General features: G+C 38.0%; 2 long non-coding RNA genes across 2 annotated transcripts in view; one reads left to right on the top strand and one right to left on the bottom strand.

Moving 5' to 3' along the window:
* Positions 1-2,130: 2,130 nt before the first annotated feature.
* LOC133206673 (uncharacterized) overlaps positions 2,131-13,644 on the top strand; it is a 27,625-nt gene continuing 16,111 nt past the window's right edge. The window contains exon 1 of the long non-coding RNA XR_009723831.1: positions 2,131-3,642. This is a non-coding gene — a long non-coding RNA (uncharacterized LOC133206673). The remainder of the gene's footprint in view (positions 3,643-13,644) is intronic.
* Positions 9,909-13,644, bottom strand: part of LOC133206674 (uncharacterized) — a 20,211-nt gene continuing 16,475 nt past the window's right edge. The window contains exon 3 of the long non-coding RNA XR_009723832.1: positions 9,909-10,353. This is a non-coding gene — a long non-coding RNA (uncharacterized LOC133206674). The remainder of the gene's footprint in view (positions 10,354-13,644) is intronic.

Raw genomic sequence — 13,644 nt, 5'->3', positions numbered from 1 at the left:
CTAGAGCAGACGTTCCTTTTTGATATTTAAATCCACAAAATACAGGAAGAAGCAGGTGAATGGAATGGAAATTGCATTGTCCATTGTCTTGTACACCGTCTTGTGTTCTGTGGCTCACATGTGAACAGCTGGTGTAAAGGCTTTCCAGAGGTGACAGGAATGTCCACACCAATACATTATCCCTGTTGTGAGACAGGAAAAAAATCAGGCTCTGGACCTGTCAGACCCTACTTCCTCTGTGGCATTTTAAATGAAACAATTTTTCACTCTCTGAGTCCTTGTAAACAAGTTTTATAGTGCTTTCAACATGAGTCTATCACATGTTGCTGCAGAATTGCAAGTGTTTAGGATTTAAACCCTTTACTCAGAAGATGAGGCTGGAAGAGCAAGTAAAGGCTTTATCTTTAAAAGCTTTCAGAAGCTTCCAAAACAAAGCTTTTGCATTTATCAGCACAAGCTGCCATAAGACACCTGGTGAACAAACTGCTTACTCAAATGAGAAAAGCTCAAATGAAAAATAAATACAGAGCTTTAAAGTTCTCTCATCCATCTTTCCATCTATTTATTTCCTCTGTGCATAACTGGAAACACTTCAGGCACAGACCTGTCTTCATGTCTGCACTTAGCATCTAATCCAAAGTACACTGCCATCGATACACAGCCTTTTGTACTTCTACAAATTTAGATTAGATCTTACATAAATACCTGTATATTGAGAAACTCCTGGCAAAATATTTGGAAGCTTTGACTCTCTGAACTTTGCACAATTAGTGCGCAATAATCCTACCTGCTACCAGTGAGCTAGTTTTCCCACCTCTCTCACTGCCTTCCTGTCTATATATGTGCCATAGAAGTGTCCCTGTGAAACTCCTTGCAGAGGAAAGAGGCAGTGACTGTAGGTTCAGAGGATTTCAGGGCTCGGCGTGAAGCATGGAATAATGCATCTCCAGCCAAAGTCCAGGAACCAGTTCATTGATGTGTGGTTTTACAGCATGCAAACCTAGATAGAATCTGTCCTGCTGAATATTTGAGAGCTTCTCATCTGAACTTTATTTATGTAATTATAATATTGTATTGGAAAATCCAGTAAGAATTTTGAACTCCATACCCAAGTACTGGAAATGTCTGGGCAAGACTGGGAGGCAAATGTCTTTTTCTGTAGTTAGCTTCTCGGACACTGAATGGGGATGCGAAATCGAACTGGCTGCCAAACTGCAGTTTGTGTCCACGTCTTGCAATTCTACGAGAAGTGAATCAAGGTAAGCATCAAGGGCACAAACTCAACCGCACTAAAATCAATGCAAAAACTGCTGACCTTGAGCAGTCTGATTTGAGGATATTCTGGGAAGAGTGTATTCTTGTTTAGTGAGAAAGAAGCATTCCTAGTGTGACACCTAGTGTCAGCAACAAATACCTTACAGACCCATTAAACTCAACAGAACAAGGAAACAAGTCAACTGTACTGAAAAGTAGCAAAAAATACAACAAAACATTTTAAATATGAACTAACATCTAACATACAGAAAATCCGGGGTGGGGGAGGAGAGTTTGTTTCTATAAATAAATCCAATAAAATACATACTGGTCATCCTCTCTAGTCAAGCCTAACTCAGACCTGATCATTTCTCTGGTCACCTCAGTGTACCTAGCTCTCTGGACTCTGCTTATACAGACAGTCCAGTTTTATGGAGTATTTTGGGTATCATTGTGGGATGCAAACCCATTCCTGCTGGCTTGAAAGAACACAAAAGAAACTACAGTGAAGCAGACTTTACAGGTCAACACACTGACTTGACCTATCGCTGCATTTGTTCTCACTAAACAAATTCAGAAAGAAAGATAATACAGCGATTGTAAGGTGATTTTCAGAATGTTAAATTGTCTTCAAAATCAAGTTAGTGACATCTCAAGAAAGGTGTGGAAAAATGCCTCTGAAATGATTTTTCACATCAGCAGTTCAGGAAAGCCATTAATTCTTAACAGTAATTACAATTGATTATTAACCAAGGTCTGGCACTTTTAGGCCTAGATATACTATAAATATGATTTGTTACCATAATTATGCTGACAGGTTACCTTTTTACCTTACTCTTTCTGCTTTAAGTTCCACAGCTTTACTGATGCTCAGACTCAGGGCATACCAGTCTGAAAATGCGCTTCATCACTGCTGGTGACTTATAACCAATTTGTGGTAAATGCAGGCTAAATACAAAAGGAAGTATAAGTTGTGAGCCAAATTTTTGCAAACTGAAGGCAAATCTTGAAGTCAGGAATGTGGAAGTTGACTGACAGCTGGATTTCCTGACTCAGCAAACTGCAAACTTTTATTCCAAGGAGCAAATTTCTAACTTTTTCTTCACGTAGGAATGATGCTTTGAGCAGGCACAGTGACATTCCCTGCCATCTCCTGGAAATGCCTTGAAGGTTCTCATGCTGGAGGTATTCAGAGCACTGTTGGTAACATACCAAAGTGTTAAACCTACAGGGGAATCACTGATCTAATGCCAGTTCTTTTATAGAACCAAAACTTCCTTCCAAAATAGGAATTTTCTCAAAGCTTCCACTTTTATAAAATAAATTTTCCCACAAAAGATGACTGCAATGACAAGTCCCTGTGTACTTATTCACGTGTTGGCCCAATTGCTGAACAACTGTACAGAAAGCTCTTACAACAGCAAACTTTGACCTATTAATAAAAGTTCTATTGATAAAAGAACCTGTACAAAGCTCATTGCTGTGATTATATTGATCTGACCATTTTATTTTATGTACAAATGTAGTTAGAATGCAGCAAAAGCAGCACTCCCCTACAGTACTGCTAACAAGCATCATACAAAAAGAAAGAAGCAAAATATATATATAATTTGTAAGTTGCATACATTAAATGCATATATATATGAAAGTGGATATTTTTAGCTTCCTCATCATCAGGTCATTATTTCCTCATTAGCTGACTAAGTTCTTGTAGGGATCACGATTTAAAAAGGCCTGGAGGAGTAAGTTCAAGGAAGCTGTTCTGGACACGAAAGTCAAGGCTGCTATTAAAAGTCCTAGTACAAAGGAGCCTATGGACATAAAATCTATCTGCCCAATGTATTAAAAATGGCAAGAGCAAAAGAAAATCTCGTGTCCTGGAAACTGCATAGAGCTCATCTCTCTTGCACTAAGGTAAACAGATAGACACCACATGAGACCATGTTACCCTTCTGCTAGGGTCCTTTACCACACAACACCCAGATCCTCCTCATGGATGTGGGTGCCTACAGCTAAGAAGAGCAAACCAAAATCAGGGTGTAAAATGTCCACACCATCTACTGCTGCCAGCCTGTGAGGAGTCCACCAAAATAATAAACCAGCCACAGAATCTATGGCTTTTCAGTATACCTTAGCATGAAATTGTGCTTTCCCTCTGTAGAACCACATGGGTTAGGGAAGCCATGCTGGTTGCGTGTCCCAGGAGTCTTATTTCCAAGGGCTGGAGAGAAGACCAAGAAGGTGGAACAGGTGTTGGGTATCTTCACAAATAATGCTGATCCCCCAACACTGACAGAGCTTTCCATTGCTATATCAAAGTGGGGATGTGAGAACTTTTGCCTCCTTCCCTGCTCTCATCACTTCAGTGTTAAACAGGTACGGAAATTTGTAAAGTAGAGGCATAAAGAGATATATTTTTACTTGTTGCTCCCAACAGGTCTTACTTCAGGAGGCTGTGATTCCAGCCAAAACCTTTTATATAACTGTAAGAGAACCACACATATTTGGTTGTGGAAGTTGATTTTATTTTAAGGCAATTTTAATCGGAAGTGACTTTGAAAAAGAACTCTAAAAATATTTTCAGTAGGTTTAAACTTACCTCTGCATGTGAGGATGCCCAGCAGAAACTCATTATTTCAATTTATCAGGAAACTGCTGGTAATCAATAATGTGTTTTATGCCCATTTACATTTAATGCCCACTTAAACGTACCAGTTACATTTAATGCCCACTGCCTAGGCAGTGTGGAACACATGTGCTCTTTAATTATGGTTACAAGAGATTTATTCTGCTGCAACATTGAGTAATCAGTCATCTGTTACCTTCATGAATTTGAAAGATTTCTACGGCTAGTAATGAAATCACAGAGCAGAAAAATAAGTTTGCAAAAGGGTTTGTATTTTCTCTATAAGTTTGTTATCAAGATTGTGAAAGGTAAATGAATCCTGACTTGAAAATTTTCTCTCAACTAATTCCATAGGTGTCATCTAACAGAGCACAGTCAATGCAGGTTTTGAATGCTTAGATGCAAACCTAAAGCACAAACAGCTCAAATTTCACTTCAAAATCTACTTTACGATAGATAGATAGTATTTAAAACAGAATATTTCTTTTAAGAGGGCTTCTTCTTGGAGAAAACAAGGAGATTCCCAAAAGAAAGGGTTCAGTCATAGAGGGTTTACGTCAGCAATGTGAAGGAGGAAGTTATTTAGAAAGCATACATGCATTGGTAGTGAGTAACCACTTATACTGCTTAGTATATACAATGACACACATCAAACCCCTTACTCATGAACTCAGTCTAACACAGGCTGAGATATTTTCATATTTTTGATATATTTCACTTATTAAAATCAATGCCAAAGCTCTAACCAAATAAAGATGCTGCATCAGGTGCCTAAACCATATGCTTAGTTGTAAGAGCTGTTTAAATCTCCCAAAGCATTCTTTAGAACCCACAGTGTGGGTGCAGAGTTCAGCCCACTGATTGAAATATAAATATTCCTGATATTCTTCCTGATATAAATATTGTCAGGAAGAATTGAATATATATTTTACTTTTCCATATAGGAATTCAGGAAAAGTGTTTATACAAAAACACCATTCTGAGAAATGGCCTAAAAGTTCTGTACTTTCCAAAATTAACTTTTTAACTTTTAAAAGCATTTTAGTTATTCTTTCCAGATACTCCTATTCCCCAAACCTGGTACTCATCATGAACAATTTTGTCCCTTCCTAAACAGATTTTTCCAGTTAATTTACTTTTAAATGGAAACAGTTTTCCAGTTCTATTGGTGTTCTAAACAGGCACCAGTATGACCTTTCAAAATACAGAGGTTGATTCCCAAAAAGTTTGAAGTACAACTTTCAAGAGCAGAGCTCAGAACCTGTAAATAAGAGCTAAGAACTATAACTTTGTCCAGATCACTACAGGAAACATGGCATAAGGCTGACTAATGTCATATGTGTATTGCTTAATAAAAAGATTTTGTTGATTTAATAGTATGGAGTTACTTTAGTACTGCTATCATGTGTTTGTACTTCCTACTTATGACCAAGGATGCTGTCAGCATCCATGATTCAACATAGTTTCCCTCTGAAGGTTCGAATTCTGAGTTTGTGAAATGTTCCTCTGATAGCACTACTTCCTTCTTCCTCAATCTCAGAAAAATCATTTTCTAGAAAACTCTGTGATGCCCCAGGATTAAGAAGAAACAGCTTAAATGGAAATCGGCAAAAACATTAGCATTCTCTAATTTCTTGCTTCCTCAAACACATGGAGTTAAACTGCATACCACTATTCCACACATAAATGTGGAACAGTTCAAGAGGAAAACCTCAAAGGACTTCCAACTGTTTCTTTTCCTGTATGGACCATTTTTGTTGGATGTTTTGGTACATCTGGATTAACATCAGCAGCTTGGTAGTAATAGGATTTTAGTCTATCCCTGCTTGATGAGTCAAATGCTGCTTCTTTTTGCACTGCTGAAACTATGAAACCACCCAACAATTACATTTCCCCAGGACACATCAGAAACTGCCCATCTGGTTTGCTGGTTAACACTGGTGTGTGTCCTGCAACAAGATACTTTAAAAAAAACCTGACTTAAATTCCAATTGTCAATTTGGGCAAGGATACAGTCAGAACTGTTCTGCTCCAGTACTAGTCCCAGGATAGTGTGCCAGATGCATCTACATTACTCTATGGGCAGCAGTCTTTGCTCACCAAAATGCTGTCCAGCTTTTGCTGCATGGCCTGTAATGAATGCTTCAACAGTACTATGTACTTTCTGTCTTTTCTTTCTTTGAGGCAAGGGTGAACAAGTAATTTTTCAGCTGTCAGAGGTAGTCATACAACAGCCATAGAAGAGAGACTTTTTACATATTATGGATCTGTGAAAGGACTATTCACAGTTTAGCCCAAAATAGCTCCATATTGATTACTTGCGATTTTCAAGCTACTATTTAGTACACTAGTTTTGCCCCACTTTTGTACAACCTGTCTCTACCACAAAGATAAGAATACGCAAAACATCTTTAATCCTATACCAGAAGATTAAATCGATCAGGAGCATCCCCCTCAGACTTGTCTCAATGCTAGAGCCAGCCACCTGTCCTTCACAGAAACAATTATTCATAAAAGAAAAATTAAATGGATGCTGACTGAGAGTTTGCTTAAGCTAATGGTGCGATTGGACATTAGTGTAACTAATGGTAATAGGCCCTCTACATAAGTTACGTGTTAATATTGCTCCAGCTGCTTTGGCTTTCCAGAAACCAGTCAGCTAGCTAAGAATTACTTTTCTAGTCTTTCTACAATTAATCTCTGTTGAATGAAATGACAAATGAAAATTATGAGCAGTTCTGAAACTTGGTGGGGGGAAAGGGTATTACTATCTTTGGGTTAAGCACTAAAGGATGCTTATAATCACCTTGTCTGTTTAGAATTCAAATGATCACTTAGCAGCTTCTGAAGACTTACACTTAACATTGCATTCACTTGAAACAAAGGCCTGATATGGCAGTTCTTATTCAGCAAAAGGCCACTGTAACACACAAGTTGTATAATGAACATGGCAAATAAACATGACTATGACCCAAACTCCTTTGCAGTTATTAGCAATGTAAATGCTACAAATAAAACTTGTAATACTATTAAACTACATTGACATTATATTTCTAGTATGTTCACAATCATTTTCTAACAAAGGATTTTGAACCAAAACTGCCTCCTCTTTTTTCACTGCCCTATATATCTGACTGGTATGGGTTCTCAGCACCCCTGAGTTTCATTTTCAAAAAGCCTTTGCCCCCACATCCCTGAGTAAAGACTCCAGGAGTAGAACTACTTTTCAGATATTTAGGGAACAACGATATTTGGTCTAACTCTAGTGATCGTACAGATGAGCAAGAAAAATACTCTGCTTCAAAGATAACATAAACAATTTTCTTCAGGGCTACAGTGTAAATGACTGACAAGTAATGGTGTGAAGTCAGTATCTTTCAAAATAAAAATACTGATTAAAAAAAGCTGAAATAATTAGTGGAACAAATTCCACTGTAGTGTGGAAAAGGTATCTTGTCCCCAAAATGCTCTTACTGAGTGCCTGAGTATAGTCTGATTGCATATACAAGGGAAATTACCTCTGTGTTCAGTATAGTGATTTTGAAAAGACCATTTTATCATCTGCCCAGAAGTATTCATTTGTATTTTATCCCAACTCCCTTCCTTCCTGAAAACAGATGAAAAAGTGGCAAGGGAATTAGGACAGCTCTGGACAGGTTTTTAGATATATAACTAAACACAGAAACAATATTTGATAAACCTGGAGTGTCTTACAAATCTGAAAGTGTTGAGGTTTCCATTTTCCCATCAGTTAGGTGCTGAAAATATAAAAATATTCATGCAAGAATGTAGAGTGGAAAAAACGTTCAATGGTCTTTTATTCAGACATCTTATCATGACACAGATAGTTACATGATATTGCGAATAGGAACAAACCTAAACAGATTTTCTGGTTTCTTTCCATTACTGTTGTGCATGAGGTCTGTTTTGCCTCTAGGTTTACACTGTGAAACCACTTGGGAAAAATTACCCTGTAATTGGTGCAGAGGGTGTTCAGATCAGAACTTCCAACACATTGGCCTGTTTTGCATCATTTTACATAGATGAAAGTGCCAACAAAAATATAACAAAATACAAGGTCTGCAATACACTTGCTATGTTACACCATCACTGGAACATTTCCTGAAGAGAACAGCAGCACAATCACACTGAGCCAAACACAGACTGCCTGGGAAGGCAGAATTGTTTTTAGTGCAACCTACAGCAGTACCTGAAAGTTCAAATTCTCTTGACAGACCAGTATATTTCCCTGCTGCTTCACTGAAAGAGAAATAAGGATAAAAGACAAGTTATATTGTAAAATGCTGAAATTTGAAATCTAGTGTAGAAAAAAAAATTCACTGTGTTTCAAACTAAGAAATAAGGGTAGATACAGAATATGTCCTCCACAATTAAAACGAATGCAGCTCCAAGCTGCCACAGCCATGTGCTAGGAGTGCCCTTACTAGCTAGACCAGTGCAATGTTGCAAATCTCTGCACTACACTGTAGTCACTCTTGCATGTGCAATAGAAGCATAACATGATAAAGACTGGGGAATGATATTAAACTACTTTTGTGCCTTTTTGCTCCTTTTTCTAAGTACTAATGAGAAGAAGAAAGAAAAAGAAAAGAAATAAAAGACTCATTCAGAGGCTGATGAGCAGAACACCTACTCTGCTATACCTGCTGTTCTCCTTTCTCTTCCTTGCAGCAGCCCTGGACAAGGGGAACCCAAATGCCAATTTAAACCAATTTAGATCTAGCTGGCTACACAGGTCATATCTAGAGGAGCACAAAACCTGGCCTTCTATTTGCTGAATTAACCAAGATACAGACTGCGTAGCCGAAGCAGCCCAGAATCAGAACACAATGCCACATCATCTCTTCCCGTGCACCACATAGAGGTTCTGCCCACAAAATCGTAGACATGCTGGGGATAATCACGTATTTAGATACCTATACAACATTGTGCCCAAATGTACCAAGAGACTGATGAGAAGGGCAGATTAAGGCCTCTCAGTATCTAAATGCACTTCCTGTATGTCATGCAGTTCAGGAATAACCAGCTAGTCAAAGTCTACAAAGTCTCACAACTATGCTATTACTCACCTGAAAGGAAGAGAAGACAGAATCACACGATAACTATAAGGATTTCTTTTCTTACTGCCTCAGAATTCATGTTATGATTGCATTACATACAGTAGAAAAATAAGGAATTTTATTCTAGCTAGTTTTCCTGGGGAGGGGGCTGTGCGTCTGCTTCTCTAGAAACACTGCAGTTAATTCACACCTTTAAGGCCCATCTATTGGGTCAAATCCCAAATACTTTTATTTGTTTTATTTAGCTAGCTCCCTGATAGGATGCTTCCATAATTAAACCTTCATCTTGGGCCATCTTCTGCTGAGTAGGACCAACTCCAGCATCCAAATATACATAGACAGTCTCTGAGATTCTTTCAAAACTGTATTGAACTTGACTTACCTCACTGACATTCACCATTTCACTTTAAAAATGGAATGTCCCTGGGACTGGTAAACAAAACTTTCTCCTATGGGAATGGTCAACAGAATATGCTAATGGATTTCCAGGTATTTCAGTAAACAATTAACTCTGTCCTACCCATTGGAGCAAGTTTCAGTTTTGAGTGTCTGATTTCTTCAGCACATGTTTGTGCTGACTGTGACTTTTATTCTTATGTGTAAAGGCTGAAATGTTCAGTTGTGTCTTTGAGCAAAACCTAAAGGGAAGGCAGAGAAAGAGGATGCTCAACTGCAGAGGCCTATGGGAGCAGTTTACAGGGAACTGCCTTGGCAGCAGTTCACAGTAGCCTGAATGCTGAAAAACTGTGCTTTAAAAAAATTGCCTCAGTCCATGTTGAGAAAGCACCAGAATGTAGTAAATGCTTCTATTGATTATGCATTATTAAATCCTGAAAAATAACCCAGCTCTGCATGATATCTAATTTACTTGATTTAGCACGTTAATAATTCTGTCCCCAAGACTGAAGTGAAAACTGCAGCTATTCTTCACTCCAGAATTAGGTGTCTGCAGAGGAATTAATTGTTTTTTCAGATATGTAAATTATTCAAGAATATTAAAAAGCACTGGTTTAAAACTGTTAAACTGCTTCACCATCTCTACTGATGCTAGTCTCTTGGAGACTACTATTTAGGGTCTTGAACAAAAAGTCGGTAGGAGGCACTGGCATCTTAATGATAGTGAGGCCATAATGGATCTTAGAGGAGATGGGTCTTAATGATGCATATTGAAACATTTGTGACACTGATGACCAAGTGTGTGTTATATTGTGTGCGTTTGCACATTTGGCATCCACATTAAAACACAACTGCTGTCATAAAATCTAAAACTTTCAGACTATACTCATGATATCTCTGCAGAGCTGATTTGTCAGATCTGAAGATGACAGTCACACCTTAATATTTTCATATAGTTTATCTTGGTTTGGAGGTATTGTGAGATAATTATGACACCTGTAATTTGTAATTTAAATAGGCTGATTTTTCCTGCAGAATCATCTAAATTGCATCAAGTGATTGATACTCTACTATCAGATAAAATATGTATTACCAAAGAATTAATGACTTACATGTTCAATCCAAAGTTCAGTAACCATATTCTCAAGCAATGCAAACTGAAATCTCTTTTAAGAGAATTCATTTAAACTCCACTTCTGGAAACCAGATTTTTATTTTTTTTTTTTGGTCTCAAATACAGCAAAATAACTTTGGAACAGAAGAGAACTGAGTTCTGTGAACGACTGCTAAAATCTTCCTTTCCGTCATGCTTCACTACTGACCTCTAATGAGCAGTAAGCGCATTGCCTAAATTCTTATCCCTTTATAGAGAAGAAATGTGGTAGTAATGTAAGTTCTTCCTCATAAGGGTTTATCTTTTCAGAGTAAGCTTGCAGGCATTGCTGGGTTATTCTTCCTAAGAAGTTGCTTTTTAGAGGGACATATACTACAACTAGGACATGGTATTTTTAAACTCTGTTTGTTAACTAGTAAAATTTCAAATATACTAGCAGATTAAAGCCAAATTTGAAAACATAGTGCATAACACTCAAAGACCACAGCACTCCTGTAATCAGGCTTGAAAAACTTATGTGAATACAGTAAAACCTGAGTGTTTGTGAGAAGCAGCTGTGTAGTTCAGTGCAAAAATAGTACACTGTTGAAATAGCCTGACACATCTCTCCCTTGGTATGTGCTTGACTGGTCAGGAATTTTCCTCCTGAGGAATGCCAGACACCTGACATTGAAAACCATAGTACATTTGCAAAGTGCTACATAGCCTTCAGATGGTTAAGGTATTTTCAGTTTTAGTATTTATTTTAAATGCATGCCATGGAATCCTAGAAGGATTAGGGTTGGAAGGAGTCTTAAAGATCATCTAGATCCTACCCCCCTGCCATGGGCAGGGATACCTTCCATTAGATCAGGCTGCTCAAAGTCTCATCCAGCCTGGCCTTGAACTCTTCCTGGGATGGGGCAGCCACAGCTTCTCTGGGCAACCTGTGCCAGTGTCTCAGCCCCTACACAGTGAAGAATTTTTCCTAATGTCTTAGCTAAATCTCCCCTCTTTCAGTTTAAAGCCATTCCCCCTTGTCCTGTCACTACATGCCTTTGTAAAAAGTTGCTCTCCAGATTTCTTGTAGGCCACCCTTTTTAGGTACTGGAAGCTGCCATAAAGTCTCCCTGGAGCCTTCTCTTCCCTAGGCTGAAAAAGCCCAACTCTCCCAGCCTGTCTTCACAGGAGAGGTGCTCCAGCCCCCAGTCATCTTTGTGGCTGTTTACCTCTCATCCTAGTTCATAACATAGTTGCTATTGTATAACCTGACAGTCTTGTAAAAATGTATAGGTTAACAGCTCTCAGGTCTTCTAACAGTCTATTAAGGTTATCATATTTTTGAACTATGCAGCTATCTTTACATGGTATTGAAAGAACCTCCATTTAAGGGTAAGAATAAAACAGAAATGTTTCCATGTCCCAGACAACTTACAGTGCTAATTTCTCCAGGACTCCCACATCCTTTCACCCACAGTTCCAGAAGCCAGGAGAGTTTCACTAGCTTTAGTCCTTTATAGTCAGTGTAATACAATTTCCCTCTTTCTAATGACTAAGTAATTAAATCCCCAGGAAATATACCTGAAAATTACTATATTTCCTAAATTGCTGTTTTCATCTGTGTCAAAAATGACATTCCCAGGATTAAGAAATAAAAGTAAAAATAATTACAAAAAAAAAAACCCCAGAAAACATAGAGAAAGTTTTAACAGTTTCAGCTGTCATGGAAAAGGTCAAATGAGGACATAATATTTCCCCAAATACAATGGTAATAATTAGTAGAACAAGAAGCTGTTTTTAAGGCTGGACAGGAGAATACCAGCACAAGTGAATCACAGGGTCAGTTGGGCACTATGAATTTTCAAAGAAAATATTGTGAAATGTGGGTAAAGCTGCACTCCCTCCCAGAGAGCTGTGGCTACAGTCCCTTTGGACCAGCAACACACAACAGTCTTGACCAAAAGCAGATGCTGCATTAAAAGTCATTTTGCAACAGCTAGCACAGAACAGCTCTGCTTGCCCTTTTCTGGAGTAACCAAACACTGTACTGGAGAAAACATTTGTATTCTGGAGTAAGCAATCCTAACAGGGTATTATCTCAGAAGTGCTACTGAGTTTTATTTCACTATGTCACTGCATAATAATTTCTCCCTATTGAGGAGGCCATAGGCAGTTTGAATTTATGCATAGATTGAGGATTGGTAAAAGTTATAGAAAAAGGAGCCAGTTACTTATACTACGGGGAAAAGGACAAACAATACCACAGACACATATTAATGAGCTCTCTGCCTACACAGCAGACACTGAAAAAAGCTGAATCATTCAGCAGGAGCCAGGAGCACTCCTTTCCCTTGGTGCTGTCTGTTCAGGAGAGGTAGAAAGACTTGGACAGAGATTTTTGTCAGACCTATCACTCAAATTAACGCTTCCCAATTAATGCTGCAGTGCTGCACTACACAGCTGCAGCAGTACACCACTGTTACAGTCACAGTGTTATGGTCTCTGTGTTTCAACAACCACACATTACCAACACTTCACCACGGCAGTCATGTTTATAATTTTGGAGCCAACTTTGGGAGCTACCAAGTCTGCAACCTCACTGTACTCAGCAGGAGCTTAAACTACCAAAACCGGAATCACACCTTTCCTGAACCTCAAATTGAGTATTACTTCTGGGTAGAAATCTCTTCAGAGAATCTTCAGGAAGGGTTTTTACTCTGGAATTACTTTTTACTCTGGAATTACTCAGTCTTACTCTGCAATATTTTAGATAGAAAACAAATGAGTGGGTTTATGGAATTGTAATTGCAAATGTGCAGCTTCAAAAATTTGAATTATTTTTCTCCATTAGCAATAAAATCCATAGTCATAGCACAAAACCATCATTGTTAAAATTAAGTAAGTACAAAATCAATAGTAGATTAAAATCAAGTAAGTAGCATGAATTAAAAAGTTAACCCAAAAGAATGTTGGATATGTCCAACATATCTAATAACTAGGACACAAAGAGGATAATAACTTCTAATATATTTCTGAAAATAACAAAATAATAATTTTGCTCCTACTACAAATAACAGCTCTTTATGGAGAAAGATGCAACTTACATTACAGTGTTTTGACATTTTCCTAAAGAGACCATGAAAAACAAAACAGTTAATTCCCCTTTTGTTTTTAGAGACTGTTTAATAGCAATG

This window comes from Neopsephotus bourkii, unplaced genomic scaffold, assembly GCF_033783945.1.
Source record: "Neopsephotus bourkii isolate Nb327-2 ecotype Australia unplaced genomic scaffold, CSIRO-AGI_Nbou_v1 NB_1820, whole genome shotgun sequence".
Lineage (NCBI taxonomy): Eukaryota > Metazoa > Chordata > Aves > Psittaciformes > Psittacidae > Neopsephotus > Neopsephotus bourkii.
The sequence above is the reverse complement of the archived record's forward strand: the minus strand, read 5'-3'. Positions and strand labels throughout refer to the sequence as shown.